Source organism: Somniosus microcephalus, chromosome 15, assembly GCF_052327205.1.
Source record: "Somniosus microcephalus isolate GS21.2 chromosome 15, FLI_Smic_1.0, whole genome shotgun sequence".
Taxonomy (NCBI): domain Eukaryota; kingdom Metazoa; phylum Chordata; class Chondrichthyes; order Squaliformes; family Somniosidae; genus Somniosus; species Somniosus microcephalus.
In genome coordinates this window covers 77,202,501-77,220,027 of record NC_141001.1, presented here as the reverse complement: position 1 = coordinate 77,220,027, position 17,527 = coordinate 77,202,501, and positions in this window count along the sequence as shown.

Here is a 17,527-nt window from a genome sequence, read left to right as displayed (position 1 = left end):
CCCCATCCTTTAAAGAAGTGCAGAGGCTTCAGGGAGATGTCCCTGGAAGATCGGAAACAATATCTTAAAGAGAACTCTATATGTTTCAGGTGCTGCTCGTCCACGAGCCATCTCGCCAAGAACTGCAAGGTGGATGCAAAATGCGCTGAATGTGAAAGTGATCGGCACGTTTCAGCACTGCACCCAGGCCCAGCTCCTTGGAAGTCAGAGACGCCTCCTCCCGCATCAGAGCATGGCGGGGAGAGAGAGGGAGCTGCTGGTACGGAGATTACATCCAGGTGCACCGAGGTGTGTGGAGAAGGAGTGAGCGCAAGAGCGTGCTCCAAGATATGCCTCGTTAATGTGTACACTGCAGGATGTCACCAGGAATCTGAAAAGATGTATGCCATACTAGATGAACAAAGCAATCGTTCTCTAGCAAGATCCGAATTCTTCAACATCTTCAAGGTCAAAGGAAGTCCGTCGCCTTACACGCTGAAGATGTGTGCTGGACTTTCAGAAACAGCCGGCAGGAGGGCCTGCAGTTACGTTGTTGAGTCAGTCGATGGGAAGATTATTCTCCCCCTTCCTACACTCATCGAATGTAATCAAGTCCCCGACAACCGTTCTGAGATTCCCACTCCGAATGCAGCTCGTCATCACTGTCATCTGGGACGCATTGCAGACGAGATCCCACCTCTTGACCCAGATGCAAGCATACTTCTGTTGTTGGGAAGAGACATCCTGAAGGTACATAAGATAAGGGAGCAGATCAATGGTCCACATGACGCCCCTTTCGCCCAAAGGCTAGACCTCGGCTGGGTCGTTGTTGGAGATGTGTGCCTCAAGGGCGCTCACAAGCCATCTCAGGTGAGCACACTCAAGACTTCCATCTTGGAGAATGGTCGTCCAAGCTACCTTACCCCATGCAGTAGTCAGATCCGAGTGACAGAGAAGTTCAGTCATACGGCTCAGCCTCAGAAAACCCCAGCGCTGATCTCCGCAGACAGCACACAGATGATGCTCACTGGAGAGAACCCGGGTCAGTCAGTCTTCTGTCGCACCGCCAACGACCACAAACTTGCTCCATCGATCAACGACATGAGGTTCCTCCAGATTATGGACAATGAGGTCTCTCGTGACAGCTCTAACAGCTGGGTTGCACCCTTACCCTTCCGGAACCCCAGACGACGGCTGCCGAACAACAGGGGGTATGCCTATAATCGTCTTAACTCACTCCGTCGCACACTAGAGAAGAAGCCAGAGATGAAAGCACACTTCCTAGAATTTGTCAAGAAAATGCTTGTCAACGATCATGCAGAGATAGCTCCTCCACTCCAGGAAGGCCAAGAGTGTTGGTACCTCCCTTCCTTTGGAGTCTATCACCCCAAAAAGCCGGAACAGATCCGCGTGGTGTTTGACTCCAGTGCACCATATCAGGGCGTCTCTCTCAACGACATACTCCTCACAGGGCCCGATCTTAACAACAGCCTCTTGGGAGTGCTCATGAGATTCAGGAAAGAGCCCGTCGCCATCACTGCTGATATCCAGCACATGATTCATTGCTTCGTGGTGAGAGAAGACCACAGAGACTTCCTCCGCTTCCTGTGGTATCAGGACAATGACCCTAATAGAGACATTGTGGACTACAGAATGCATGTCCATGTCTTTGGGAATAGCCCATCCCCTGCTGTCGCCATATACGGACTAAGAAGGGCTGCCAAGGAAGAAGACTACGACTTTGGCAGTGATGTGAGAGGGTTCATCGAACGAGAGTTCTACGTCGACGACGCACTGAAGTCATTCCCGACCGAAGCAGAGGCCAGGAACTACTTGCACTATCCAACCTCAGGCTGCATAAGATAGCCTCTAACAGACCAGCAGTGATGGCGGCATTCCCCCCTGAAGATCGTGCTAAGGACGTCAAGGACCTAGACCTCTTCACTGATGACCTCCCCCTACAGCGTAGCCTAGGGGTGTCATGGAACATAGCAACAGACACGTTCACATTCCAAGTCCTAGATGCCAAGAAACCCTTCACACATAGAGGAGTGCTCTCTACAGTCAACAGCCTATACGACCCTCTCGGCTTCTTAGCCCCTGTCACCATACAAGGCAGGCTGCTCCTCAGGGAACTCTCCACACGCGCTGAAGAGTGGGATTCACCTCTCCCTGAAGAGATGGAAGCAGAGTGGGACAGATGGAGAGACTCACTCCAAGACTTACAGGAAATCCGAATACCTCGCTGCTATTTGTCTTTCTCTCCCTTAAATGCCCAATTCAAAGAGCTTTGTGTCTTTGCAGATGCATCCGCTAAGGCCATTGCAAGTGTGGCTTATCTGAAGGTCACCACTCAAGAAGGACAAAGCAAAATCGGCTTCGTCTTTGATAGAGGCAAGTTGGCGCCCCAGCCAGACCTCACCATACCCAAATTGGAACTGTACGTAGCAGAACGCAACCTACCCCCTCACAGCAGTCTACGGAAGCTGCATCCTATCATCAAAACCGACGGACTGTCTCCGAGGTGGTTCTTCTTATGTCGCCAGAGGACTCCAGTGACAAGTAGAGTTCGGACTATGTGGCGTCGTTAACGACCCCAGACGGGGAGTGTTCTGGACCAATGAACATTTATGTGTGCAGATAGCACCCTCTGGTGGTGGTTATTGTGTTAACAGTTTGTATGCTGGAAAGGTCATCTGATCTTTCTTCCTGTGTGAGGTCATTTGACCTTTGTTCCTTTCTTCCTGTGAGAGGTCATTTGACCTTCCTACCTTTCTTCCTGTTGACCCCAGGAAGCAGTTTTGCTAGGAAGAACCTGACTTGTGTAATGGAGAATCTGCCATGAGAGGTTCCATTTACAATCCAATGTAATCTGATTTCATATGTTAGGCCAAGCGCAATATCTGTGAGTATCTTTGTTCCTTAGCATAATAGCAACATTGTCAGAGTAATATTTTGATAATACTATGTTTATAAAAGGTTAATATTTGATAGTTATAGAAGTTAGTCCAAATGTTAGATAGTTATACAATTAGTCCATTCTACTGTTGTAAATATGTTTATATCTTATGTAATATCGAATGTATAGTACTCAGTTTATGTACAAAACATACTTTGTCTTTGTTTACAGTTTCACAAATTTGTTCAAGTAAAGCTTCAAAACAGCAACCGGCTTCAGAGGAATTATTTTTGAATGAGTGTTTAACTTGCTGGATAGCTAGATAGGAGCACGTCTAGCGCGGCCAGTACAACGACTCTCTGAAGGTGGCCAGATACAAAGCTAAAGGCCGACTTCTTCTGAATACCCTTCTTTAAACTTGCACCCTGGACTGGGAAAGGAAAATGAGATGTGTGACACTGTGACATCACTCATACCTTGCACTAGCACTCTGCTTCTGCACTTCTGTTCCCCAGGCACAACGCAGAGGAAAATGAGTAAGGTCTAGTCTAACCTCATTTTCCTGCTCTTTCCCCATGTTTTTATAAACTAATGAAAATAATCAGTGGAATTGCACACAGGCAAAGCTCACTTCCAGCAGAATTTCACATCATGTCTCCCTGGCTATATGTCCAGCTATCAGGGCATACAATCTTGCAACTTACAGAAAAATCTTTGATGCAGAGTAACAGCGAAGCAACGCCAATGTTGCCGGAAAATATGGGGCACCATAAGTGACACCGTAAGTTACTTACTCCATAATTTCATCCCCGTTCAAGGATCCCGACAACTGAGATGTGCCATCGTAATGGTACAAGTCGCCAGGAAAATCTGGACCAATATTTGCTCTCAAGTGCTGCCATTTACCTTTCAAGTGCATACAATTCTTTAAATTTAAGCTCCTGGACAGATTTTGCACCCGACCCCCCAACTAAGCAAGCAAGAACAAAGCTGTGCTGTGTGTTTATGCTAATTAATCATACAAGCTGATCCTGCAAAATTGAGCTAGCTTGCTTGGCACACTCAGCAAACGACTGCTGGGACAGATTTTTCTGGGAGTACAAAATCAGGACTCATATTTTTAAAAGAAAATGATTGCAAAATATTTCAATCAAAAAAAATGGTATTACTTTTATACATAAAAGTAAAATGCTCAGGAATTTGAATTTTGGATATAACATTCTCAATATTAATGATCCTTTCTGTAAAATAATATACTACAAAAGAATAGGGGTGTTTTCCTTTATCCTGTCTCATTGATGTTGCTACTCAGTTTGTTTTCAAGTAAGATTCCAGTAGATAGCCATAGCTGAGCAGGAAAAATTAAAGTGCCCTTGTTGATAGTGATGCTGCAAGTTGATGGAATGCAAGATTGCATCTGCAATTCTCTGTGTAGGCATTTCTTGATTTTCACTGGATGAACACGAGTACTGCTAATTGGAGGCCGGGCATTTCCTTGCAGGGAGGGGGGACATTTTAAAGAAGAATCATCCCATTCCACTTCCACACACCTCCAAATGGCTAGTTTCAAGGCAGCAACGTTGAAGGTCATGGAAAAGTCAGATACCCATTATTACCTTACAAGTTGGGACCCAATATCAAACATCTCGATGGTCTATTAGGGTTTATGCATATTTCATTAATTATATTTTGAGATAATATCCAGTAAAAATGTGTTAAATACCAAGTAAATTAATTAAGCTAAGCTTGTTAGCCACATGTAAATAGATTGCTGGCAAGTTATAAAAGTCAAGGCACAAGTCAAATATTTATAATATTTCAATCAGTTCTACTTATATGATTGTAATATTTCAGGTTAGGATTTTGTTACACAGAAGGTGCATTGGTGTCCAAGTGCTGAGTTAAGTAGTCACACAATTGGGACCTCCTCCAGGTCTGATATCATGTGAGATCAGTTGTGCTGGAATGAGAACCATGGAGGGACACTAAGTCATCTTGGGAGAAATGTTGACTGAGACTACAAAGAATGTCTGGAGGAATGAAGCAAAGTAGGCCTGGAATTTGCGGTCAGCGGTGAAACAAAGGTGTTCGCCGCTGGCCCTGAAGAAAGCTGCTCACAGAGATCTCGCTGACACAGCTTCTCCTTTAATGGTAAGTTGTAGTCCTTTTTAGAGCTGTTGCATCACCGGATTTTATGCTCCCCAACCAAGTACGATCCCCAAGGTTAAGCTGTCTGGGCAAGATTATCACATGCCAGTAGCCTTTTCAAATTAGAAGGAGTGTCCCATCGTAAAATTCTGTCCAGCCTACCCTCTGAGCTGTCGGCACAGATGCGTTATACCACACACAACTCCATTTTTGCCATTCTCACAGTATTCGACTATAATTTGCTGTGCCAGGGTATCTAATTGTGACTTGTCGTTAGTTAGACTTGCCTTTTTAGCACATTTAGATATTTAAAACCTTTGCATGGCAAGTTGCTGAAAGTGCGAGCTGATAATGTCACAGCGAGGGAAAAAGGGCATCTGGGACCTGAGTGAACAGGGCAAACAACTGCGCATCTTCTTAACCAATCAGATTGAATGATTGTGAAATTAACAGCGCAAGGACTGAGAAGGAAGATAGAATGATTGAATTCAGCATCAAATCAGGTTTTAGAAAGAGAAATAAAGGGCTGGATTTTCCCAGCGGAGGCGGGTTCGTGGCGGGAGTGCTGGTTCGTGTGTTCCGATCCTGCTCCCGGCTGCAGCCGCTCTGTCAAAAGGATTTTCCGTTAAAAGGGCTTGTTAAGCCCGTCCTGCGACATTGCCGTCCAATTAAAAGGAAGCGGATCTGATGACGTCATTTGATGAGGCATCATCAGCCAGTTTCCTTAAAGGGACCATTCATTTTGACAGTTGTGCTGTCAGTGTTCTGCAGCATTGAGGTGCTGCAAACACTGACAAGCACTGCACAAAGGTGCACGGCTGCACCCAGGCTCTCCCATGACTTCCATGAAGAGGAATTTCTTCACCCAGAGAGTGGTGAACCTGTGGAATTCTCTACCACACAAGATAGTTGAGGCCAATTCATTAAATACATTCAAGAAAGAGTTAGATATATTTCTTAAGGCTAAAGGGATCAAGGGATATGGGGAGAAAGCAGGGACAGGGTACTGAATTTGGATGATCAGCCATGATCTCATTAAATGGTGGAACAGACTCGAGGGGCCGAATGGCCTACTCCTGCTCCTATCTTCTATGTTTCTATGACTCCCTCCATATGCATATGGAGGGAGTCACAGCAGGCAGGGAGGTCCTTTTCCCTTCCAATGGGCGAAAGAGACCACCCCAGGAGATTAATGCAGCCTGGTTGCACATTGCACAGGAGGACACAAGCAGGAATGTCATCAGGAGGATGAGGCTGCACTGGCACAAACCTTTCAATGATCTCAGTAGATCACAAAATGCTACTGCCAAGCCACACTCAACCTCATCTTGCTGTGCCACTCATCACATCCCCATCACTCTGCCTTCCCTACCCTACTCCTGCACATCCTCACTCACACCAACTTACCTTGCACCTCCACCCATCCCTCTCTCTCTATCTACATTATCACTTCCCCATCTCACTAGCCACCCCTCACACTCACCCTCATCCTACTGCAAACATACCAACTAACAACACACAAGGGTAGGCACTTGGGTGGTTTAGCCAATGTTCATGAAAAGTTTCTGGTAATCTGCTGTCAAACATTGAAATCTTTATTTTGAACACTTTGGGCTGGATTTTATCAATGGGGGCCCATTGGAGGCGGAACAACTGGTTGTCGGGTTTCAGTCCCGCGCCCATCGACGTCCGACCAACCCACGCTATTTTCCCTGCGGGCTTAGCAGGCCAATTAAGGGAAAGCCAGTGACAGAGGACGTCAGCATATGACGTTTCATCTCTCAAATGAATTGTCAGCGTTTGACAGCTTAGAAAAGCTGTCAAACACTGATAATCTCTGTTTTATGGTGCGCACCAAAACCTATTTCCTCAGCAGAACTCAGATGGCTGCTGCATCTGAGAATGCAGCAGCCATTCTGTCATCTCTGCCGTTGAGATGAGGCACCTTCGGATCCCCAAGGGTTGAAGCCTGCAGACAGAAACAAAGGTAAGTAAACTTTTTCCAACACTTTACACTCACCTCTCATACTTACCTCTCCACACTTGCACCCATCACTCACCTCCACAGCGGACTATTCGATCCTCTCATCCCCGCAGACCCACTGCTCACCTCGCTGACCCTGGCGGGGTTTCCTGATGTCGGGAAGCCCGCACTTGCAGGGATAAAATGGGGATAAGCCTCTTAACTGCCTGTTAACTACCCGCTTCCCGAGAAGATGGCATGTAGGTGGGTTGGGAGCGAGTTCGGTACCCGCTCCCAGTTTCTGCCATTTTCCCAGCAGTCCCGCCTCCATATCCACCTCCCCAGGGCTGGCAAAATTCCCCCCTTAGCATTCTTGGACAGATTTGTGTGCACCTTTCGAAGTGGCTTAGTGAGTTGCAGGGAATGGTGAGACATAACATCCCCCCTCCCCCAATGGTGATGAGTCTGAAAGGAATGGCTTGGACATTGTATGGATACTTTATGGTGCTGGTGGTGACAACCTGGTGCATCATGTGGCAGCCAGGGTGTACAGTGTTAAGTGAAGCAAACCTGGCCATGGTGAGGCCATCGCTGGCGTCCCGGGCAGTGATATGCATGGGTGATGATGCCCTGTATCCAGTGCAGCATCCGTTGATTGTGGAAAAGGTTGGTATTATTGTTGGTGATGTTGGTGTTGGGGATGATTGTGTTGGGATTCAGAGGACCAAGGTGAAATTTTTTCAAGGACACCGATGTTGCTGGAATAGATGGCAGCTGAAGTTGAGATGATGTCAATGGTGAGAGAGCTTGCTCCAAGGAGGTGACAGTGGATAGAGAGTTTACTCCAAACCCTTCCAAACTGCATACAGCTCAAAATGTCTTCCAAGTCATGAAGGCTCAAGCTTCTGATATTGGAAAGTGACCAGCTGTGAAATGGAAGCTTTCATAAGAAACAGGAGCAGGAGTCGGCCAATCGACCCCTCGAGCCTGCTCTGCCATTCAATAAGATCATGGCTGATCCAATCTTGGCCTCAACACCACTTTCCCGCTCTCTCCCCATACCCCTTGACTCCCTTGTAGTTCAAATGTCTGTCAATCTCCGCCTTGAATATATTCAAAGACTCCGCCTCCACAGCTCTCCGGGGCTGAGAATTCCAAAGATTCATGACCCTCTGAGAGAAGAAATTCCTCCTCATCTCCGTCTTAAATGGGTGACCCCTTATTCTGAAACTAGTTCTAGATACCCCCACAAGGGGAAACATCCTCTCTGCAGCTACCCTGTCATGCCCCTTCAGAATCTTATATGTTTCAATAAGATCCCCTCTCGTGTGCGACCAGTGTTTGATACTTTCGCAACAAGGGCCAGGGTTAAAGGCTTTAAATCAGCAAAAAAAGAATCAAAATTGTCCTGGTCAAAGCAGTGCTACCCTGGGCTATTAAGGGATTAACATATCAACATATCAATAACTATACATGAGTATGATCTGGTGGCCATTACAGAAACATGGCTGCAAGGTGACCATGACTGGGAACTAAACATCCAGGGGTATTTGACAATTAGGAAGGACAGGAAGGAAGGAAAAGGAGGTGGGGTGGCTATGTTAATAAAGGATGGAATCACTGCAATAGTGAGAAATGATATTGGGTCAAAGGATCAGGAGAGTGAATCAGTTTGGGTGGAGATAAGGAATAATAAGGGTAAAAAGTCACTCGTGGGCGTAGTCTATAGGCCTCTGAACAGTTGCAACTCTGTTGTTGGAGTATAAATCAGGAAATAGTTGGGGCTTGTAATAAGGGAACAGCTGCAATCCTGGGGGATTTTAACTTTCATATTGACTGGACAAATCAAATTGGGCAGGGCAGCCTTGAGGAAGAGTTCATAGAGTGCATTAAGGATGGGTTCCTTGAGCAGCATGTAACTGAACAAACCAGGGGGGCAGGCAATCTTAGATCTGGTCCTGTGTAATGAGACAGGGTTAATAAAAAATGTCCTAGTAAAGGATCCCCTTGGAATGAGTGACCATAACATGGTTGAATTCAAAATTCAGTTGGAGGGTAAGAGAGTTGGATCTCAAACCAGCGTACTAAGCTTAAATAAAGGAGACTATGAAGGTATGAGAGCAGAGTAGACTAAAGTGGACTGGGAAAATAGATTAAAGTGTAAGACAGTACATGAGCAGTGGTGTACATTCAAGGAGATACTTCACAACTTTCAAGAAAAATATATTCCAGTGAGGAAAAAGGGGCGTAAAAGATAAGACAGCCATCCGTGGCTAAGTAAAGTAATAAAGGATAGTATCCGACTGAAAACAAGGGCATATAAAGTAGCCAAATCTAGTGGGAGGATAGAAGATTGGGAAGCATTTAAAAGCCAGCAAAGAATAACTAAAAGATTAATTAAGAAAGGGAAGATAGATTATGAAAGTAAACTAGCAAAAAATATAAAAACAGATAGCAAGAGTTTCTACAGTTATATAAAAAATAAAAGGGTGGCTAAAGTGAATGTTGGTCCCTTAGAGGACGAGACCGGGAAATTAGTGGTGGGGAACATAGAGATGGCAAAAACGCTGAACAAATATTTGTATCAGTCTTTACAGTAGAGGACACTAAAAATATCCCAACACTGGACAAACAGGGGGCTATAGGGGGGGAGGTGCTAAACACGATTAAAATCACTAAGGAGGTGGTACTCGGTAAGATAATGGGACTAAAGGCGGATAAATCCCCTGGACCTGATGGCTTACATCCTATGGTCTTGAGAGAAGTAGCGGTAGGGATTGTGGATGCATTGGTGCTAATTTTCCAAAACTCCCTGGATTCAGGAAAGGTCCCAGCAGATTGGAAAACTGCTAATGTAATGCCCTTATTTAAAAAGGGAAGTAGACAAAAGGCTGGAAACTATAGACCAGTTAGCCTAACATCTGTGGTTGGTAAAATGTTGGAGTCCATTATTAAGGAAGCAGTAACAGGACATTTGGATAAGCATAATTTAATCGGACAGAGTCAGCATGGTTTTACGAAGGGGAAGTCATGTTTGATAAATTTGCTTGAATTCTTTGAGGACGTAACAAACAGGGTGGATAAAGGGGAACCAGTGGATGTGGTGTATTTGGACTTCCAAAAGGCATTTGACAAGGTGCCACACAAAAGATTACTGCACAAGATAAAAAAATCACGGGATTGGGGGCAATATACTGGCATGGTTGGAAGATTGGCTATCTAACAGAAAACAGAGAGTTGGGATAAATGGTTCATTCTCAGGTTGGCAATCAGTAACTAGTGGTGTTCCGCAAGGGTCAGCGCTGGGACCCCAACTCCTTACAATCTATATTAACGATTTGTAGGAAGGGACCGAGTGCAACGTATCCAAGTTTGCCGACGGTACAAAGATGGGAGGGAAAGCAGTGAGTGAGGTGGACATAAAAAACCTGCAAAAGGACATAGGCTAAGTGAATGGGCAGAAATTTGGCAGATGGAAGATAATTTTGGAAAGTGTGAGGTTATGCACTTTGGCAGAAAAAATCAAAGAGCAAGTTATTATCTAAATGGAGAGAAACTGCAAAGTGCTACAGTACAAAGGGATCTGGGGGTCCTGGTGCATGAAACACAGAAGGTTAGTGTGGTGTATGTAACCTGTTCCACCTTAAGAGAACTACTTTAAGAGATGTACTACTTTCTCTTGGCTGCTGTATACTGTAATGCCGGTGGTGACCACACCGGTATATAAGTGTTATGTAAGGATTTGCTGGGCAGTTCAGCCCTGACCTCCGAATAGTAAAGACCTGTTAAAAGTTATTCTTGTTGTCTGTGTCAGTAATTGATCCTAAACAAAACTGGGACACACAGACTCAACAGTGGTGACGAGTCCGATCATACCCTGCGGCAGTTTTACATCCAAGGCAGCTTCGTCCTCAGAACGGGCGTCGAGAAGAGGCATCCGCCCTCATCATCCTGCTGAGCACCATCGCACGGAAGGCATCGAGAACCCGGGTTAAAAAGAAAAAGAATTCTGACCACGAAGCCCTCCATCAGCGACAGGCAGTGATCATCCCTTCTACCACGGTGGTGGGTAAGCCGATCAGCGACACGAGCAGAAAGTCGGCCGCGTTGGCTGTGGAGTAGGGGAGGGAAAACGGAGGAATAAGGGCGGAGAGCTCGACCACGGCCGGTAGAAAGGGCCGGGCTGCAATCGAGGCCAAGAGGCGCAGTGACTGGGGCAGCTTAAGGCTCGAGAGCCGCGGAGAACTCAAACGCAGCCGGTGTACAGGACCGGGCTGCAAGCGGGGCTGCGAGGCAAAGCAGCGTCGGGGAGTTGAGAAGCTTAAGGCTCGAGAGCCGCGGAGAACTCAAACGCAGCCGGTGTACAGGACCGGGCTGCAAGCGGGGCTGCGAGGCAAAGCAGCGTCGGGGAGTTGAGAAGCTTAAGGCACGAGAGCAGCGGAGAATTCAAACGCAGCCGGTGTAAAGGACCGGGCTGCAAGCAGGGCTGCGAGGCAAAGCAGTGTCGGGGAGTGAGAACCGCTGGGGAGGCGAGAACGGCAGCAGCAAGGCAATCGCCATTGCAGCCAGCAGGGGAAGAAGGCAAACGCGGGAATCCGCCATTGTAGTCGGCGGGGGAAGAAGACGAGCGCGGGAAAGACCGCCAAGCGCAGGAAGCCGCCATTTTAGTAGGCGGGGGAGGAAGACAAGCGTGGGAAGCCGCCACTTTGAGAAAAAGAAAAAAAAATTTAAAAATAAAAAATTTGCAGGGATGCCTAAACATCGGAGCATTAATACCTTTGATGGCGATATCGAGGATTGGACCATGTATGTAGAATGCATGGAGGTGTATTGTAAAGCAAATAAGGTACCAAATGATGAGAAAGCAATAACCTTATTAAGCTCAATGGGTGCGAAAACATACGGGCTATTGAAGCACCTTCTATCACCAAATAAACCGGCGGATCAGACTTTCACGAATATTGTTGCTGTCCTGAAAGATCATTTAGACCCCACGCTGCTGATGATAGCGGAATGATTTAAATTTTACAGAAGAACGCAGTTGAAAGACGAAAGCAACGCTGAATTTTTAATTGAACTGCATAAGCTAGCAAAGTACTGTCAGATTGGAACAGGACTAGCAGATGCGTGGAGAGATAAATTTGTGTGTGGATTGTTAAAAGAAGGAACACAAAAGCGACTGCTTGAGGAGAATGAGCTTACGCTTGATAAAGCTGTCACTATTGCAGCATCGCACGAAGCCGCAGCGAGAGGCACTGCGGAAATGCAGCTACGGTCACCGAAACTCTGCACCAATCAAATGGTCTTGAGTACAGTAAAATGTTATCGTTGTGGAAAGACAACGCACGATCAGAACCAGTGCTGGTTCAAAAATCAGGAATGCAGAAAATGTGGCAGGCTTGGTCACATAGCTAAAGTATGCCGGTCAGGAAAGAAGACCAGCAACAAAAAGTCACCGCAGGAAAAGTACAGAAAGGTACACAAGGTGACAGAGAACAGTTCGAACGAACAGAAGTCAGATTCAGACTCCAGCAGTAATGAACTGGGTAGTCTAAGAGTACACAATGTTGGTAAGGAAGCAGACCTCCAAACAATTTGGGTCACACTTCAGATAGCAGGAGTCCAAGTGAAGATGGAATTGGACACTGGATCGGCATTGACGGTCATGAATAAGAAAGATTACAAAAGGTTATTCCCACATATTCCCCTACGGGATACGGAGATTGTATTGAAAACATACACGGGGCAAAGAGTATACCCCATCGGGAAGATAGAGGTAAAGGTGGTCCACAAGGGCAAAGAAAGCCGAGGAATGGACTTATATGTGCTACCTGAGGGAGGTCCACCACTACTGGGACGGGAGTGGATTAGGAAAGTAAATATGGACTGGCATTCCTTAAAAGCACTAACGGTAGATTCCAGTACAAAAGATGTCAAACCTAAACGATTGTCCAGAATATTGGACGATGCTAAAGAGATGTTCCAACAGGGACTGGGAACACTGAGAGGAATTACGGCAAACATCAAGGTTGAAGAACATGCAAACCCGAAATTTTTCAAATCCAGACCGGTACCTTATGCAATACAACCTGCTGTGGAAGCTGAGCTGGAAGGGCTAGAACGTTCAGGAGTACTGTCTAAGGTAGACTGGAGTGAGTGGGCCACGCCCATTGTCCCCGTCATGAAGCGTTCATCGAGCAACAAGCCGGGGGAACCGGGGAAGGTTCGCATCTGTGGAGATTTCAAGATCACTGTTAATCCGGTGCTTCACACGGTGCAGTATCCGCTTCCGCGGATTGAGGATATCTTCGCTTCGTTGCCTGGCAGGAAACACTTCACCAAGATAGACCTGGCGCAGGCGTACTTACAGATGGAAGTTGAGGAAGAGTCATGCCAGTATCTCACGATCAACACGCATAGAGGCTTGTACCGGTATAATAGACTGGTTTTTGGAGTGGCATCGGCTCCAGCAATTTGGCAGAGGGCCATGGAGCAGGTATTACAGGGAATTCCAGGTACACAATGTTACCTGGACGATATTCTGATTACAGGAGATGATGACGAGGAACACCTTGCAAACTTGGAACTGGTGCTCACCAGATTGAAAGAATATGGTCTTCGAGTTAATCGCCAGAAATGTGAATTCTTCCAGAAGCGGATCTCGTACTGTGGTCATGTCATTGACCAGGAGGGGCTTCATAAGTCTCCTGACAAGATCGAAGCTGTTGTGAAGGCTCCTGCTCCAGATAATGTATCCCAATTGAGGTCGTTTCTAGGGTTGATTAACTATTACCATAAGTTTCTGCCAAATTTATCCACGGTGCTGCACCCGCTGAACGCTCTTTTGCAGAAGGGAGTACCATGGAAGTGGAGCGAGGACTGTAAGAGGGCCTTTCGCGAAAGCAAGGCATTGATCACCTCAGAGGAAGTGTTGGCTCACTTCAACCCAACGCTGCCTATTCGTTTGGCTTGTGATGCTTCTCCATATGGTATTGGGGCAGTACTCTCACACAAGTTGCCAAATGGCCAGGAGAGGCCAGTTGCGTTTGCATCCAGATCATTGACCTCCGCTGAGCGCAACTATGCTCAGATAGATAGGGAGGCTCTCAGCCTTGTGTGGGGAGTAAAGAAGTTTAATCATTACCTGCAGGGCCAAAAGTTTACGCTTCTGACAGACCACCAGCCGTTGGTATCCATTTTTAACCCTAAGAAGGGTGTTTCGGTGATGACAGCACAGAGACTCCAGAGATGGTCCCTTTTCCTAGGGGCACATCAATATCAGATAGAATTCAAAGGTACAAAGCAGCATGGTAATGCTGATGGGCTGTCGCGCCTGCCACTACCTACAGAGGAGGAGGCACCGACGGTTGACCCTGTTGAGTTATTTCACTCGACCATCATCGAATGTTTACCAGTCACCAATGCAAGTATTGAAAGAGAAACCAGGAATGACCCGACACTGTCCAGGGTCTACGAAGTGACAGTGAAGGGATGGCCAGCACATGGTGATCCACTGTTACCGGCATTCTCAGCAAGACGAGAACAGCTGTCCGTCTGTCAAGGAACATTGATGTATGGAACAAGGGTGATTATTCCTCCTAAGTTAAGAGAGAGAGTTCTAAAGGAACTGCATGAAGGTCATCTGGGGGGAGTCAAGATGAAAAGCCTTGCTAGGGCTTATGTGTGGTGGCCTGGTATCGACCAACAGATAGAGGAGCTGACGAAAAGCTGCTCAGGGTGCCAAAAAGTGCAAAATGCACCTCCGATTGCACCGCTGCATCCATGGGAATGGCCTTCAACCCCATGGCAACGTGTACATATTGACTTTGCTGGTCCTTTCATGGACTCCATGTTTTTAATTGCAGTGGACGCACATTCTAAATGGCCAGAAGTGATTAAGATGACTACCACTACCTCGGAAAAGACGATCGCGGTGTTAAGAACGATATTTGCAAGAAATGGATTGCCAGAACAAATATGTTCAGACAACGGACCGCAGTTCATGTCAGAAGAATTCCAGAGATTCATGAAGAAGAATGGGGTGAAACATTATACCTCTGCCCCATATCATCCGGCTACAAACGGGTTGGCCGAGAGATTTGTACCAACGTTCAAAAAAGCGATAAAGGCCATGAGCGAAGATCAGATTCCACTACAACACAAGGTGGACAAATTCCTACTGGCATATCGAAACGCCACCCATGCAGTGACAAACCAAAGTCCTGCCATGATGTTCTATAACAGGAGGTTGCGGTCCAGGTTGGACTTGTTAAAACCAAATGTGCGGAGGGAAGTTGAAAACAAACAGTTCCAGCATATAAATAACAAGACCACTCGGAGTTTCGAAATAGGACAACCAGTGTTAGCCCAGGATTATAAAAACGAGAAATGGCAATCTGGAACAATTCGGGCCAGACAAGGACCCCTGATGTACACGGTAGATGTTGGTGAAAATGTAATACGGCGTCATGCTGACCAACTGGTAGAATCGAAAACAAGGGTCGAACCCATGGTTACGGCAGAGACAACCGTGGAAGAAGTTAGTGAACCTGAAGCATCTACCTCAGAAGTGAATGTACCTGATGATGATGTCCAATCCATAAGAGACCAAATAGATGAGTCACCCCAACAACGAGAATCAGAGACCCCTGAAAGGCGTTATCCAACTCGAATCAGGAGGCCTCCTCAGAGACTGAATCTTTGAACTGTTTTGCATGAAGTTGTATATATGTTATTATGTATGTTAAATGGGGATATAACTGTTAAGCTAAAAAGGGAGGATTGTGGTGTATGTAACCTGTTCCACCTTAAGAGAACTACTTTAAGAGATGTACTACTTTCTCTTGGCTGCTGTATACTGTAATACCGGTGGTGACCACACTGGTATATAAGTGTTGTGTAAGGATTTGCTGGGCAGTTCAGCCCTGACCTCCGAATAGTAAAGACCTGTTAAAAGTTATTCTTGTTGTCTGTGTCAGTAATTGATCCTAAACATAACTGGGACACACAGACTCAACAGTTAGTATGCAGGTACAGCAGGTGATCAGGAAGGCCAATGGAATCTTGGCTTTTATTGCAAGGGGGATGGAGTATAAAAGTAGGGAAGTCTTGCTGCAGTTATACAGGGTACTGGTGAGGCCACACCTGGAATACTGCGTACAGCTTTGGTTTCCATATTTAAGAAAATATATAATTGCTCTCGAGGCAGTTCAGAGAAGGTTCACTCGGTTGATTCCGGAGATGAGGGGGTTGACTTATGAGGAAAGGTTGAGTTGGTTGGGCCTCTACTCATTGGAATTCAGAAGAATGAGAGGCGATCTTATCGAAGCTTGTAAGATTGTGAGGGGGCTTGATCGGGTGGATGCGGTGGGGATGTTTCCACTGATGGGTGAGACTAGAACTAGGGGGCATAATCTTAGAATAAGGGGCTGTCCTTTCAAAACTGAGATGAGAAACTTCTTCACTCAGAGGGTAGTAAATCTATGGAATTTGCTACCTCAGAGAGCTGTGGAAGCTGCGACATTAAATAAATTTAAAACGGAGATAGACAGTTTCCTAGCTGATAAGGGAATAAGGGGTTACGGGGAGAGGGCAGGGAAGTGGACGTGAGTCTAAGTTCGGATCAGCCATGATCCTATTGAATGGCGGAGCAGGCCCAAGGGGCCGTATGGCCTACTCCTGCTCCTACTACTTATGTTACTTATGTTCTTATGACAAGGCAGTATCAGAAAGGTGCCACTTTCATACCACTTTTGCAGCTGTCACCTATTCGCAGCAATGGGGAGACATAGAGAACCTGACCTACTTACCTGACGTGATCTCCGAATGACGTGAACCCTGTTAAAAATGTGATAAAATAGAAAAAGGCTGGCAAAATAGTATCTTAAATGAATCCCCCGCCGCTTGGTGCCGGGTCTGTTCTGAAATTGCAGACCCGACCCTCTGGAAACTTAAATGAGGCAGGTTCGTAGCGGGTTCCCAACCCGCTGTTAATAATTTCGATTTTGACAACAGACCTGCCTCCAAACCCGCACTCTGAGCATCGGCAAAATTCAGCCCAATGAGAGAGAAAAAAGAGACAGAAAAGAAAAGAAAAAAAACTGTTTTAATTCTAAGTTTTAAAGTTTTTAAATCTCCAGCAACAATTAAAACCTAAAGGAATGAGACTCCACACTTGTAATAGTTAATTTTAAGTGCCAGAGAGGTTGACAGGCAGTAATTAACACTTAACACATTGTTAAAAGGGTGCTTAGGCTGAAATGGACAAGACTTAACTAGCTTTGGTGAGTTTAGTTTGTATCTACCACACAAATACAGTAACTCCACTGTTCAATGCGTTTCAATGGTGAGATAGACAGCAAGATGCCATTTACGCGAAGCTATCGCATCTCAGACAGCAACTTTTGAATATCCGCGTTTAACTGCACATCTGCCCTCACCTGAAGTTGCTGTAGCATTTGCCCATAAATAATAGCGAGCACTATCAGCCTCACCATTATTTTGACAGCAAATTATAGGCCATTATATTCTACTATCTG